A 16,647-nucleotide genomic window follows, 5' to 3' on the forward strand; every position below is an offset into this window, starting at 1 on the left:
CTTTAAATTTCTTCTTACCAGAGAGAGCTATAAAGGATACATCAATATATTCATTGGTGGAACAACAGCAGCTCAACCTCCTCGGCTTCTCATTTCTGCACACTGGGAATGTACCATCTTTTATAATGTGAAATGGAATGTCTCATGGTTTTTCTAAATGCACTTCTAACATATGTATGTCTGGGAATCTAGGGTTCAATAATGGAAAAGCTCTAGAGAAATGTATTTTGCAGCTGGAGTCTGCCTGCCATAGCAAAGCCTTTATCATTGCTCTAAAATTAGAGGTAGGGTCACTGACAGTGAATGGTCAAGCCAGCCACTTTTCAAGACATTTTGGCAAGCTACATCCAAGGCTGCATTTTCAGGATTGCTTTAAGGTATGCCAAGCAACAGCTGCAGGGAAAAAGGATGGTTCAACTGGCTACTCATTCTCACCACCTCTCTCCTGACCACATCAGGGGAAGATCTGAATGGGAACAAACCCAAGGGAAACAGCAGAAATCTCTATTCAGCTGGATTAGTCCCCTGATCTGGTTGATCATGTAACCACATCAGCGCCACTGCCAGCTCAGAGGAGGAAGTGAGAACAGGTGAAAAGTAGCCTCACCCCACTTGGTTGCAGCTTACAATTGGGATGGCTTAAAATGTCTTCAAACCTCAATTGCAGAGACAAAAGAGATGGACCCACAGCTGTGGAGATATGATAGGTCCTCGCCTTTCCAACAAGTAGCTTACCAAGACCCCTGGTGTCACGACACGGCAGTACTCATTGTGGAGGCCATGAGTTGCAAACCACTTGTCTGACAAGAAACGATCACCTGGAAAAAGAAGAGAGGAATAGTTTCACCAACAAGAATGCACAGCCAAGCTGTGTGTCCCTCCCATGCAGCCAGCCACAGAAGCAGAGGAATCGAAACTTGCTCTGAACCATTGACAAGGGGAAGCCTCTGCTCAGACTGGCAAGATTTGTCAGCAGTGAAAAAGCCACCGTCAGAATGGAAAAGTCTGAAGATGTGTGCTCCGCATAGAGGGGAAATAGGTCAGACCTGCTTTAGCACTCCCACATTTGAGCTAGCTGGATTCCCATGAGCTCATCTGTGCTTAGAGAAGCTGGCACAAAGCTCGGACATGTAACCTCCCCTTCTCTGCACCCATCTCTCTTCAAAGGCTCACCTTTCCCTCACTATGTGCCCAGCAACTTCTGCCAAACCCCTGTGCTTCATATATACAATCTCCTCCACAGCCAGACAACGCATAAATAAAAACATCAAGCATCAGGTAAAGCCAGGCAATCACATCCAGGGGAAAACCAGGCAGGTTTTAGAAGGAAGAAGCACTATCTGCTACTGTTCTGGCAGCTCCTGCTTCACGTCATTGTGCTACACTACAGGGAGAAGGGGATCCAACTGCAAACCTTCCCAAGCAAGACATACTGCAAGCTTGCTCAAGATAGATAGGTTAGCCCCACCTTGCACTACGGTTATTTCCTATAAAGCCAAAAGAGTTCCATGCCCAAGAACCGATCAGCCACACTTTCAGTAGTGGAGACAACTCTGCATCAATTAGCGTTCGCTCACATGTTAAAGCAAGTTTAAGTACCTGGAAGTTCAGTCATACAAAGAAACACAGACTCTGTGGAACGGCTTAATGCTAAGTTTGAGGTCAGTAAAGACAGACAGAGCAGCTACCTGCCAGATTCTCCCTCACCCACCGTGAAAACTGGAAATGCTGCAAGAGCAGTATGAATCCAGACAACTTTCACACTGTGGGGGCCAGCGCGGTCTCTGGGAGCACGCTCAGCGGTTTACACAGCATGGACAGTCTTGCAGTTAAAGTATGACTGCAAACTGAAATCACTACCAGAGGTTTTCTGTGTAATCCCAACGCATTCTGCTGACCAGATCTCCCAACAGGAACACAGGAGCTGTTGCGAGGCTCAATTAGTTACGCATTGTGAAATCCTGCGCATATTCTCTTCCCTCCAACATTCTCCAACTATTATCTACTGCAGCTTCACCTTAATAATGTAGCAATGTGCTGCCATGTAATCCACTTCAACAAAACCGAACTACAAAGCTAGTCCCAAACAATGCAGCTACATTCTCCACCCAGTTCAGCCAAATCAAACAATGAAATCATCGTGATAGACCATCCTTATCTAGCCAAGTCACACCTGCAGACAGAAGCTGAAACAAACACCTATCGCAACAAGCTGCTTCATCCAGTAAAACCTACCACAGCAGCATAATCATCCCTGAATCCAATTACCCAGTTATATCTCCTCTCTTCTTTCCCCCACCCCACCCAACAAAACAATACAGACTATGCCATGCCAGTGCCAATACTGACACACCTCTACCAAAGCAGTGACAGAAATCACCTTTTCCCTAGAAAGGAAACACATGTGAACACCAGCACACATCAGGATGGAGAGAATCTGTCACAGCAAACCGTCAGAGCTCTATTGCTTGAAACATTCAAGTCCAACTTGGCAAAGTACTGAAGCAGGGCAGCCTCACAGACCGCAGCTCAGGACCGCAAGAGGGATACATATGATCTGACACGATCCATCCTTAAGGCTACCCAGACAGTTATTGCAATGTAATTTCATCGCCTAGTTTACCATCTCTGCTGCTCACCTGCATAGTCGGTGCCAAGACAGCTCGCTTCACAGTGAATTTAAGAGCAAAAGGGTGAGAATGTGTAAACAAGCAGCTACTGCAGAGTAACTAACAAGACACAAATGCACATCTTGGTTTACCCTTTGGTAAAGTATTCATGAACCCTCCCTGTACTTCTACGAACTAGCCATCACATTACCGTGCTGCAAACAGAAGGGAAAAAAACATCCAAACTAGCTTATTCCTACTTTATGCCCTTAAACTGCAGAAACTTGATAGTGGCAAGTGGTCAGGTACTTGGAGGTGTACAGCATTACGGTTGCTTCAGCAGGAACAGCTGCAGTTATCACCAATTCACTTCAGTCTTTTCTCCCTCTTTGAGAAGGAGAATGTGGAGAGATGAAATAAAGGCATACCAAGTAGATAAAAGTATCAAACTTGTGGCCTTACTGTGACACGAAGCATTAAAGGCAAGAAACCTCTTTCTCTGCATACAAGAAAGAGCAAGCTTCTTTTTTCCCCGCGGCCTTTCTGAGACTGTTAGTCTGTGCTGGACTGAGGGTGGTGAGAGCCCAAAATCAGCACGGAAAAAGAAAAAAGGCTAGAGACCTGCTGCTACAGAAAACAAACGGTAACTCTGAACGCAAGCTGAGCCCGCACCCTGAATTGCGGCTGGGATAGTGGAGTAGGCAAGAAAGAAGAGAGTGGAGTAAGAGACTGCTCTGGGAAGAGCAGGAGCTTCAGGAGGGACCAAGAACAGCAGCACCAACAGCCGTTCATCCTGACAGCCACCAGGAAGCAAACCTCTGCATGTGCATCCACCAGCGGATTCCCGGTGTGACCCGAGAGGTGGGGTAAGGCGATGAATCAGCCGACATGCTCCTTCAGTGCAATTTTACTGGGAAGGGCACATCCTATTGCTCCGACCCTCATTCAACCACATAAGAGGGAGAACAGCTGCACTGGCAAAAGGTGATTCCACTACACCCAGGACACCCCAAGAGCTACCACTGGTTTTCACCACATGCTGCACTTAGCAGTTTTGTTAAGCATTTGTTTATTTTGCACACTTGCAGTTGAACTGCACCTTACTTTTTAATAAGTTGCTGTTTAACAAAGTACTTGCTTACACACCTCATTGATAAAGAGTGCAACTGGGAAACAAGGAAGATGCAGGAGGTGTCATTCAAGGCTTTTATTGAACCGTCAGACTCCCTTCAGATCATATAAAAGTAAAAGCAAACAGATAAATTGACAAGAGTATTCTACACCCCACATGCCTCCCCGTGACACTTGTGGACACAGGGACACTTCAATCCCTTGAACCAGTCCCAATTTCCAGATAAGGCCCCTACTAAGGGCTTTTAACTACACCTTGAAATCTGCCTCTACCTCTTAGCAAAAGCTGTCCTCCTCATCCTTTCCCATGAATGCATAAAGCATGCGCTTATAACACGACTAGTATTGGACCCATCAGTATTCAAATCGATTTGTCAAAAATGCCTCCTGACGTACGTACACCGAGTGCATGCTGGACCCAGGAAAGCAACTTCAGCCAGCCTAAATCTATCCAACTCAATCCCTTCCAGCCATCACTAGCACTTGTGACCCAGCTGAAAACTAACTCTAGATAAAGATATGATTAATTTTCAGAGACAAGCTTTCCATTCCAGCCAGCCAGGTGGCCACATGCTCACTGGCATTGGCACAAAGGAGGCAGCAGCGACCGACAGCACAGGCGTGGATAGGCTTAGACTGGTTGTTCAAATCTACTTGTATTCTTCGCCCACCAAGTCCCTCTGTCCTTTTTATGAAACCCCTAAAGAACTACTGGGGCTAAAGACACAGTATCAATACGCATGTCATCCGGACACAATACAACTCTGCTTGTCCAAGCAAGGCATCAGCAGATGGGCCTGACGACCTACTGCCCTGGCTCTTTCCATTGCAGGGTTTGCAGACCTCATCCTTCAATGACACCGTAACGCTATCACACAGTAGACTTTCAGCTGACAGGCTCATGCCCTCCCTTCTGCCAGAAAGGCAGTGGCCACTTGCACCAGGGGCACCTCATTGGCACATGGACCATATTCTACCCAAAACAGCTGCTGACTGGGGAAAACACCACGTTCTGTCGTTCCCTAGTGAGCCACAAATACCGTCTACTTAGAAATTATTTTCTCAACATCATGAACTAACTTATTAATACTAAGCTGATTAGATAGCAACTCACAGCCAGTCACCAGTTTCTAGATGGTCCTAACTTACCCTGAAGCAGTATGGACTTTTCTGTGTTTATGTCTTGCCAATGAAAAACGATGGCCTACACAAAGTTCTCACAGTTTTTCAAAGCCAAGAATTCCTCCTTATGCACATCAGAGAAATCACTGCTAATCCCAAGCCTGCACAGTGTTACCTCTTTGCTCATAGTCTTGCATCACAAGCAACTCTCAATCAAAAGAAGAATCAAGAATCTGTCATCTGAACTAATTTTCCTACACGAATGCAAAGACTACGCAGTCTTCACCGGGCAGCCTTACAACCTCCACAGAGAAAATATCTTCTCCTGTACCGGTGGCGCATACACACCTCTAAATTGTCCGCAACTGCACGGCCATGCCTTAAAACACAGAGGAAGGGGCTGAGCAAAGAGAGCCTCGCTTAAAATTAACACCTTGATGACCTACAAGCACATTGACATGGAAAGAGCATGCAAGACTTCACTGTTACAAGGAAGAAAAGTTCCTTTGAGTAGCCTGGATTAACGTAAGAATTTAGGACAACAGGATAAGCCTCCCAGAAACTCTAAGAATATACTTAATTAACCACCCCTGCCTGTGGAAATGCAGTACATATGTTCATACAAACATAGCTCCGCTGAGCCTACCTCTGCCTGCCCATCCACATATCTTGAGTAAGACAGTGCAGATACCCTTCCTCCCACACCTCACCCCCCCAACTCCTATCACCACACACATGGACGCTTCCTGAAATCCATTCACAACAATGGCCACAGAAAGTCCAACCTTTTGTTCTCCATCCTTAAAAAGTGCAGTCAAGGCAATCACTGACAAAGCACAATAAATATAAACCCAAAGGCTCAGAAAATGAAATGTTTTATGACATTTCCATGTAACCATCCACTGCTCTCAGACAATGGTATCTCTACCAACTATTCTCTTCCTTCTGACAAGCACATCAACAATCAACAGAAGCCATGATGAAAAGGCTGTTTAAGTAATTATTCTTTCTAGGTATTTACAAAAATCATTCTGAAATAATCTTCTGCAACAGACGCATTGTCTACTACTCTCATAACCATCACTTCTATGAGTTGTGAGTAACACTAACACTTTTTATCAAAAGGACAACTATGTGTCAATTCAACTTTGTTTTCAGTGCATCTGACAATACTTCAGTGTGTGTTAACACAGTGGAGATGAACGGCCATCCTAGACAGTTTCTGATTTTGTACAACTCTTTCTACAACTCCTTCCCTAAAGTAACAGGGAAGACAGGCAATTACGGACATTGGTGAGCAGATTCAAGGTGCACATAGCCAGACATGAAGTCCCTTTCAATTTCCCAGATACTACCACGTAAAAAAAAAAAAAAAAAACACTTGAAATACTTGGTCCACCTGGAACTAGAACAACCTCTTGGTACATTCTGACACAGTTCCAGAAACCAGTCTGGGGCAAAAAGCTAAAAGAAAAACCCTAAAAAAACCCCAAAGCCTAAACTACAACTATTCACTTCTGTACAGGAATGCTATTAACGCTTCCCCTTGCTGTTCACACCATTTCAGCTTCACCAGCATTAGTGGCATTTGCAGGTGCAGGTCGGCTAGGCTGCTGCCAGGGCGTTAGGCACGCTGTCGCATAACCCATAGCACACCACGACGTCGCGAGGACCTCAGCTCAGCCTCGGTGTACTCCAGCACAGCTGCCAACATCGGTTTAGCTCCACCTATGTTAGCAATGCTGGGAGCAGTCTATGTACATTACAACTGGAGTTTGAAGCACTTCACATGGGAGCGTCACTTACCTTAGCAGCAGCTTGTCTGCTCTAGAGTTCCTACTATTGTTAACACTGATAAAGATCAAAAGCTCTAGCAATAAGGGATTTTTCAAGAAATGTTTTAACAGTATTTCCCTAATATATGGCAGGCTTCTGCAGCTTACTACATGATGTCAGCAGCTACCACCACCAGCACCAGCCAGCATTACATGCAGGAGTCCAGCAGGTAACACTAGAGCTTTCCGCGGGCTGCTTTCATAGCTTTTCCTTCTGACAAAACTCCATCTACTTTTCAGGAAGTAGGTAACGTGTTCACAGCCAGAGGTGATCTCTTTTTCTCTTATTTCTCTGTGTTTATTTTTTCTGAAATTTAGACAGGGACATCGATGTGAACAACTGTATGTAAAATACACCTGTATCAGGCTTGCCAGCAGCCCATTCTTCAGGAACTAATCTGCAGAGGGGGAAGGACGTAGAAATAATGGATGGGAGGACAGAAGGAGTCAACACGTAGTAACACCAGCAGAAGGCTTGGGAGAAATAAGCCACCTATCAGTTCAGCAAGTAAAAAAAACAGGTGCTTTTTCTTTTCATTTCAGCATCCCTTCACTAGGCTACCAGAACAAAAGATAAGAAACAATCCTCAGGCATAACTCCTCAGGCTGCAATCTTGTCAGTTCTCATAAGCTAAGTGGGTCTGGGATGGGTCAGTACAGGACAGACCTCCTCTGAGGAAAAGCCAGCGCTACAGCAAGCGGCAGTTCTCCACTATGCTGCAAGGGGACATCACACATGATGCCTGACAGAATTGCTGGGGGCAACCAACCCACACACCTTCCTTCATGTTAACCTTCGCCTTAACAGGTATCTGGTCTCTCTCTTATCCCAAGCGAGCAGTTTTTCAAGACTCCCAGCATCGCTACCTTCCAGCGCTGCCTGTGAGACCCGTTTTCACTCAGGACTGATGCCACCAGCCATCCCTCTGCTCTTCTCTCCTACACAAGCCTCCTGCTGTCTTATAGCACCAGATACTCACACCTGGGGAGCTCAGCACTGCAAAACAAGGCATTCCCACAGGTGCAGAGCTGAAGAATTACTATATCATGCAGTTTACTGCTGGGTAAGATGTATGTCAAGGGGTACATGTTCCTGGCACATGAACCTCTCATTTCTTTGCTTTTAGACCTGCATTAGGCACATTAGATGCAGCACAACCTTTAGCAACACAGTGGAGTGCTTCTGTATACTGGTTTCCTAGTCATTAAATGTAGGATCTTAAACAGAGCAATGACTCTTCTAAGGAGTAAGGCACTTCAAAGAACTCCAGCAAGCAAAGACTACATGTACACAGTGCTCCACGATGCTACATGACTATATCAAAGCTGCTGTGATGAAAAACTGACATTTGATAAATAACATGAGGTCACCTAAAAGATCTCAAAACACTGCATGTAAAAATGTTATTTTGACAAGAAATTAAGCAATTGTATAATCAGGTCTATTATCAAATCTACTGCTTTGACATGATCTTACAAAAAATATGAAGAGCATGCAAATCCAGTTGCTGCGGGATCCTCCCTCACTCAACAAAATATGTCAATAAACTATATTCTTGTTTGTGTACATCCTTCCTACTTTTAAGATGTATACGCTTAATATTCTTCTAGTTAGCCACGCGTGTACAGCAAAGCCTAACGTACTTCAAAGTACTTACTGTACTGTATAAACAGAGCGCTATTTTCAAAGACTCCTAACTGTCAAATCAAAGCTAGCTTTCACAAGAGCATTCAGAAGCATTTCTGCTGGATGGTGGCTATTTGCCTGACAGTTTCAACTTTCTATCCCCAACTACAAGAAGGTTAATTTTTAATTTTTTTGAGAGAAAAAGAAGAAAGCATTTTTTTGCTAACAAGCTGTCAATCCATTTGGGCCTGAAGTTCTTTACTCCCTCCTCATGCATACATATACAATGTGGTGGAAAATTTCAACTCTGCTAGCAAAAGTTCCAAGAAGTGTCTCTCCATACATAAGACTGCCTAAACTTTCCACCGTAACAGCTCTCACTGTAGAAGCTGTGACTATTCACCTCAACAGGCTACAACTTTGTTTTATATTACACTGCAAATACTTTCCTAATCAGTCCTCAAACAACACCAGATTGGTACATCGATAAAACACTGCTATTTCACAGGCAGTGGAACAGCAATATCAAGACACCTGAAGAAGTCAGTCTAGCAAAATGCAGAGACCATAGCTCCGAGCAACCTGCAAAAGGGTCTAGTGCTTGATCTTACCCAGTGTTTTTATCAGTGAACCACTAAACCAGAGTTTTCCTTCAGGTTTTGCATAATTCTATACACACTGCAAGGGCAGCAAAGATAGCTTCATGCAACATACACGAGCCGACTCACAGATTTAAAGCAATTTGTAGAGCGTAAGTAACATGGTCAAGCAGATAAATCACAGGCACGTTAAGAGCCAGGTTCTGTTCTCAAGTTCACCACCAAATCCAACCTAATCTGGTTTTAAGAGCCCATGGGCCCTAGCCACACTACCGATAAGGTAAAACAGGTATCTGCACCCTTTGTTCAGAAGGCATAGAGGACAACAACAGGCACATGGACACCATCCAGTGACAAGATGGGTCAGCAACTTACAATCCCCTTGTTCTACTGCCATGCAGACAGCCCCAACAGAAAGCTAAATAGCAAGAATACAGTGGCACTGCTTTCTTAAGAGGCCAATCAGCCACGGAAACAGGACAACCACTCAAAGTAATTGCAAATGTTAAGAGTTGAGCAGGCAGCTGTATGGCTACCTGTGCCTGAAGCACAACTGCTCTGAACTCAATACAGAAAGCAGCAAGCTCTCCCTCAATTCCATATGCAGTTAAATTATTGCGTATATCATACACTCTTTTTGCCATAGATTGTACCACTAAGGAGCACTTAAAATCAGTATTGTTTTCCAGACTACAGCACCCAATTTCCAGTGAACTCTCAGAGGATGTTGCTCCACCACCTCTCAACCCTGCTTTGTGGAAGGGAATTATGTCACTGGTAAAGCATACCTTCCATTTTCCTTCCTTCAAAAGGATTTCATTGATTCTGCCTAGGCTTTAAAAACAAACAAACAAGCCAACCACATTACAGTTCCACTTTTCCTCTCCCTTCCCTATTCTACAAGCTCCTTCCTTTGCAGAGGCCAAACAATCAGAAAGTTCACCTCTGCTTTTAAGTCTGGGAAAAAAATGGATCTCTGAGCATGTCTATCTACTCTAAAGAGATAACATTCATTCTTCAGATATGGTAAACTGCAATTTCCTAAGAGTCTTTAAAATAAATTCAATCAGTGTTGTCAAAGTAAATTGAAAACAGAGTGCTGAGATCTGACTGCTGAAGAGGAGGCAAGAACAACCCACAGAAGTAGAAGTAAAACAAATGTAAAAGGTCAGGTAGCAGCAGTTCACTTTGCAATAGCCACAGTTTCGTAGCTCAGACCAGATTTCAGGATGGATCACCAGGATCCAACCAGAAGCCTATGCAGTTCAATGACACATCTCACACACTGGTCTCAATCAAGTTTCCAGAGAAGTGTGAGAGAACCCCGCTGCAAACCCAGGCACAACAAGCTATTCCCTCCCTCTCTTTCCCAGTATAGAAGGGTATTTGTTAAAGCAGAACAAAAATCAAGGTTTAGACTACAGGCTTAGTACCTCTTCCAAAGTTTCTACTGTCACTGATTATGATAATTGAATATTATTCTTATTCCTACAGACATCTGATCCTTTTTAACTCTTGTTGAATTCTTGCTCCTGATGATTCTCACAGCATGAGCTTCACTGCTTAATTGCAACCACACTAAATAGTCTATCATCAATTTACACTACATGTTCTGTATCATCAGTCAGTCTTGAAGCAGCAGAAACTTTTCCATAGCTAAACCATCAAACTCTTCTTTTTACCCGGTTTAAAGCTTCTCAAAGAGGACTTCTCTTTTTATACATTGCATTCAGAGATGAGAAACATTTTTGGCAAAGAGAACAAGGTAAGCTGAAGGAACTGTTCTCAGGCAAAGGAAGGTGTAACAAATAGGTGTAAGTAACATTTAGCAAGTTTAGCAGACTCTTAGGGGTATAGATGAGCATTCCTCTTGGCAGCAACACCAGCTTAAAAAACTGCCACTACCAATATTTACTTCCACTCCTGCACCACGCTGTCTGATGTGCCCATACAACCATTTGCATGGCCAAACCATGAACCAGTTTGGCAAACCGATGCACGCTAAGTATAATTACTTTTTTGCCAGGCTACTTACAATCCAGGGCAGTTCCTTGATGCGTTTCAGTCTATGGCTGCTCCAGCACACACAGAGGGGTGGTGCAGAGTCAAAAACAGACCAGCGAGCGCCAAGGACTCTTCAGAAGCCAATTCTAGCACCAAAATAAATGCTCACAGGCATACTAACAAAGGGTGGCTAGGCCTATAGGTAAGGATACAGTCACAAAGTAAAATTTCTATTTTTGAAGAAGCAGGCTTTAAGTCAGTGTTGGAACAGTTCATTTGAATTCAGCACACATCAAAACATCACCTCAGGTTTTGCTATTGTTTTTGAGCTAACTAGCGTTTGTAAGACCCTGCGGTCTTAAAGGCAACTCTTCAGAAATTTCCCAACAGATGGACTTTTTTTGCTCAAGTTCTTCAAGATTAACTGGAATTCCTAATTATGAACAAGGTTCCTGTTCTTCTGCATTTGTATCGCTCCCACCACAAAGTGGGGTCCAGCTCCAAAATGATTAAACTTTTAAAACAGAAAAAAAACCCCAAAAAACAACCTAACAGACAAGTAAAGGTACAGGGGAAAACTATTTTAAATACTATAGGCAGAGCAGTGCTCAGACAAAAATTCAGCAATGTCCTTCCATTCACAAACTGCTCTGAAAACCTGAGTTAACACCTTCATTTTGCCAGCAGGAAGACTAGAAGGACTCCAACAGAGCTTGTAAGCAGGAAATCCAAGCCCATAGCAAATCTTGCTGGGTTAAAGGACTTGGTATCTATGTAAACAGACCACAGACCTTACCAAGGCACAGAGATTTCTGTGAAGTCCAAGGCCAACGCAAACTAGATAGAAGGATTTTATGAAGGCTGCCTGCATCACTGACAAAATTAGGGTAAACTTGTAGAAAGCAGAAGAGATCAAACCCTGCTAGGTAACACAACTTACATTTAAGATGGGAATTAGTTTGAATACTCACTTGCGTGTAAATTGCTCCACAGGATAAGGTTGTTGTGGTTGGGGGGGTGGGGGGGTGGGGGGGTGTCCATTGAATTTGTAAGAGACCAACAAAATTCCTGAGCCATAGGCACAGCTCGTAAGGCAACAGAATTGACATAGCATGTCAGGAACTCAAAAGGAAAAAAATAATCTAGAAAGAAACATGTAGAAATAGGTATGGAAAGTCAACATATTAGAGAGTTGCAAGCCTTTGAATAGCTTGGAAACATGGATCAAAGGCACTCCATTCTTATCCACCTCAAACATATAAACTGTTCAGAAAAGTTGTTGTATATTAATATTTTAGCCTTGTGGCTTACAGTTGCCTTAGTTTCTATATTTGGATATTTAGTGACAAATGTAGTTTCTCTGGCTGTGGAGGACTAACCCTGAGTGAAAACAATCCAAGTACATGAACTGTAAAGATGAAATGCAAGATGGGGAGTGGGGGGGGGGGGGGGAAAAGAGAAGCACAAGGAAGAAAGAGTCCACACCCTTTGTATTCACAATATACAGAAGAGATCTACAAAGTTTCAGGTTGTATGAACAGAAACCTATTTATTTTCTGTCACTTTAAAGTTCAGATCCTGCCTAGCTTAGAAAACTGTTGTTGTTGTTGTTTTGCTTTCCTCTTTTGTGATCAGTTAATTTGTTTATTGGTCAACACATCTCCCCAAAACAAAACAAAAACTAAAAAAGGCACCTATACACACCCCCCTAGACCACAAAAAGATGGTTCCAACAGTGCTGTCATAGTCTAGCTACTTCCCTCACAACAGAGTAAACTGCAGTTTCTCCCAAAACATCTTTATTGCATTTATGAGCTAAATAATCTGTACTGGGAAAACTATACTGGGAAGTCAGCAACAGAACTTTTACCAAACGTTGCCAAAACCAAGTACATACACAGGAAAAAAAGACACCCCCAGAAGAATTTCTAAAGTTAACCTGACCAAATATGAGCAGCTGAATGGGAGGGGGACTTAGACAAAAACTTGTTTAGGGTGGAGGTTTTTTTGTTTGGTTTTGTTCACACTTATTTAACGTCAATGATTGATTAACATTTTGGATAAAGGAGGTCTTTGTTAGTGATTCAGCATCTCCACCCCTTCAATTAAGGTGTTAAGAGTTCACAACAGTGCAGTGAGACCCAAGATCCCCAGACCCCTCTCCACACACACACACAAAAAAAAAACCACACAACCAAAACCAAACACCAAAAACCACCAAAAACCAGATCAACAACAAAAAAAACCCAAAAACACCACATCCACCCCGCTGAAAAAAATTCCAAAATCCCAAAACTGGCATGGTTGCTAAGTCCAAGTTAAAAAGAGAAAGATGCCTTTCTTTTGTTGTTTGAGGAGGGGCCAGCAAGGGAGACAGGGAAAGAATATGAGCCCTTGAGCCATTTTTATGCTCCGAGTAAGAAAAAAGGGCACATTCATTAAAAATAATCTCTTTGGAGATCACTGTTAAAAAAACAAAACAAAACACCAACCACCACCCAACAGAGCCATCATGCCAAATTGTCAAAAATGGCTATAAAATCTCACCAAAGCAACCCCTGTCATTCCCAGGAGAAAGCAGATCGGTCTGCCATGGGATATGGGCATGTGCACTCTGTGAGCACAGGATGAACACACAACAACCGCGTAGTTAGCCTCTGTGTAACTTCACCAGTTCAACACCTGTAACTGCCCACTGTAGACAGCAACCGGACACGACAGCCCTAATATAAAGCAGGAGTAAGGTAAACAAAAATACAGGAATAAAGCTGTTTAAATATGTTAATTCTTTCATTCCATACCCTGTGATATTTTTTTATCTGATTTCACGTAATGCCTTGCCTAGCTTCCCAACACTTGTTTTTGTAATATTTTGAACAATCACTGACCAGGTATTACCTTCCAACAAAGCAGAAGAAAAAAACCAAAATCTACACTGCCTTTTTTTTTTTTTTTTTTTTTCCCCTCTCCTGCCTTTTAAAGCTTGATACACTTAAGGATGCTTCAGAGCATCCTATGATGTCTGTGTGGGCTTTTCACAGAGAAACCGAGGACAAGATACTTTCAAGGAAAAGAAAAATGTTACTGGAACCCCTCAAAACTGGAAGAACTGTTTCCCCCGCTTCCTCCAACTGTATTTTGACAGTAAAGCAACTAGTCACCAGCAGGGAGGCTTAATGAGACAAACTTGACTTGGCATCTCTTCTTCTCTGCCCCAAAGTCAGTGAGGCTAATGCTCAAACTAAGGAGACGTTACTTTACAAGGTAAGGACTACAAGATTTGGTGCTCCTCTCCCAGAAAGCGAGGTTCACGGTTATTTCCAGACCAGTTCCAGAGTCCAAGTTAGGTTTGGCTCTGAAGGAAAAAAAGTGTCTCCCCTTTCACATTGGTGGGCTTTGAACTGTTCCACAATCAGCTCCCTACTGCCACTTACTATTTCATACTTTCTTCCTTCGCTGCATGGCAGTTTCCTCATTTCTCATTTTGTTTACTATTAAGCCACTAACCATGTAATCATCCCACCTTAATATTGTATAGTGAAATAACAACCCACAATTGACTGTCACATCGGGTTCTTCCCATCTGTGTCCTCATGCTTTGTCTGCCCTCCCAAACTAACACCCACCTTCCGCATCCCAAACATTCAATCGTCAGAGGCCTTTTTGGTCCCATCATCCCATCGCCGACACAAGCGGCCTCCAGGACAGAAAAGTTGGACAACACAGAAATACAAGGTGATCTTTCTCATCCTAGAAGTAAAGCCTTGCTGCTTGCATGCACCTACCTGTCCCATCATTTCCCTAAGCGTTTGAGGTCTCCAGTGTTGGGGTTTTATTCTCCCACACACATCCAAGCCTTAACCTCATGAACTTGAGTATCTCCACAGATTTAGCTTCTCATCCCCACTGACAGCCTCCCATACACCCCTTTGCAGTAAGCCAGGGCACAGACTCCCTCTCATGCGTGCACACACACCGTGCCTCTTCTCTACCTAGCAGAAACACTTCCAAATAAAACACATTTCCCCTGCCTTGTCAGATACTACTCTTCCCCACAATCCCTACACACAAGATCCCCTCCCACACTCTCAGTATCCCACAAACTCCTCTTGCACAACTATCCTACATACCAGTTTGACGCTACACGCTTAGCTTCCCTGGATTCCCACTCCCCTGAACTATCTCCACTGCTTCCCAGCTCTGCACCCCTGCAATTCCCTTCCCAACATGTACACTGCTGCCCCATACCACAATCCCACTCCCATATCCCTTTCTCCCAAGCACTTAAGTCCCAGCTCCTCACATCCTCCCATCACTACAATCCATCTCCTCATTTATCAATTTATTTCTCCCCAGCATACTCCATACTTCCTCATCCACCTCTCCACCTCCCTTCCTACAGACACCTGTACTTCAGCTCTTCCTGCAACAAAGCTCCCCATCCCTTCCTCACAGCACATCCCAGATGATCTAATGTCCCACGTACCGTCTCCCACCCCCTCACTGCATGCTTCGCCTCACACCCTACTCCCTACATCCCTACTGCAGGCTTCTGTGCCCCAGCCCTAACGCGGAGTCCGCACACACAGCTCTCACCCCACTTGCATCAGCTTTTTTCTCCTAGGACAGCCAGCAGAGGCAATTCCAACAATTCTAAACCTGGTGTTGCAGCCCCTCCTATGCTACATCCCAACCCCTCACTGGGATTAAAAACTCAGAGAACTACCTCTGTAAACCACCCAGCGCCATCCTTTCCATACAGCACAGCCCCTAGGGCACTCCAAGCACATCAGTGCGCCTCAGCACAGCACGCTCTACTCACCTACTCACACAGCACCCTAGTGCTGCAGCCCACCGCACCCCACACAGCACAGCCGTGTGGGCACCCAGTGCCCCCAGCACAGCCTACGGCACCCCACACATCCCTCCGCACAGCAGAAGCCCTAGGGCATCCTCCTGCACCGCAGGGTATCCCACACACCCCTCCATGCAGCGCAGCAATTCGGGCATCCCAGGCACCACAATGCAACCCAGGACGCCCCAGATACCCGCCCACAGAGCGCAGTCTCTGTGGCATCCCCTGCAAGCCAGAGCAACCCATAGAGACCCCAGGGCATCGCCTGCACCACAATGCAACGCAAAGCGCTCCACGTGCCCCTCCTTCAGCATAGCCGCCAGGGCTTCCCCGGCACCCTGCACCCCACACAGCCCGCCACAGGGCACCCCCTGCACCCCACACAGCCCGCCACAGGGCACCCCCTGCACCCCACACAGCCCGCCACAGGGCACAGATCCTGGGCACCCCCTGCATCCCCCACACATCCCTCCATAGAGCACAGCCTCCAGGCACCCCCTGCATCCACACATCCCCCCAGAGCACAGCCCTTACAGCACCCCCTGCACCCCACACATCCTCCCAGAGCACAGCCCCCGGGCACCCCCTGCACCCCACACATCCCCCCACAGAGCACAGCCCCCGGGCACCCCAGCACCCCACACATCCCCCCACAGAGCACAGCCCCCGGGCACCCCAGCACCCCACACATCCCCCCACAGAGCACGGCCCCCGGGCACCCCCTGCACCCCACACATCCCCCCACAGAGCACGGCCCCCGGGCACCCCAGCACCCCACACATCCCCCCACAGAGCACGGCCCCCGGGCACCCCAGCACCCCACACATCCCCCCACAGAGCACAGTCCCCGGGCACACCCTGCACC

At 45.2% G+C, this 16,647-nt stretch overlaps 1 protein-coding gene across 11 annotated transcripts in view; it reads right to left on the reverse strand.

Annotated features, from left to right (window-relative positions):
* The window catches only part of BCL9 (BCL9 transcription coactivator), a 61,209-nt gene that overhangs the window by 14,753 nt on the left and 29,809 nt on the right, over nt 1-16,647 (reverse strand). For 3 of the 11 annotated variants that reach the window (XM_037378011.1, XM_037378012.1, XM_037378008.1), the window contains exon 2: nt 736-818. The gene's annotated coding sequence lies outside the window, so the exon portion shown is untranslated. The other 8 variants (XM_037378016.1, XM_037378018.1, XM_037378017.1 and 5 more) reach the window with 4 other exon arrangements.

The sequence above is a fragment of the Falco rusticolus genome, chromosome 2, assembly GCF_015220075.1.
Source record: "Falco rusticolus isolate bFalRus1 chromosome 2, bFalRus1.pri, whole genome shotgun sequence".
NCBI lineage: Eukaryota > Metazoa > Chordata > Aves > Falconiformes > Falconidae > Falco > Falco rusticolus.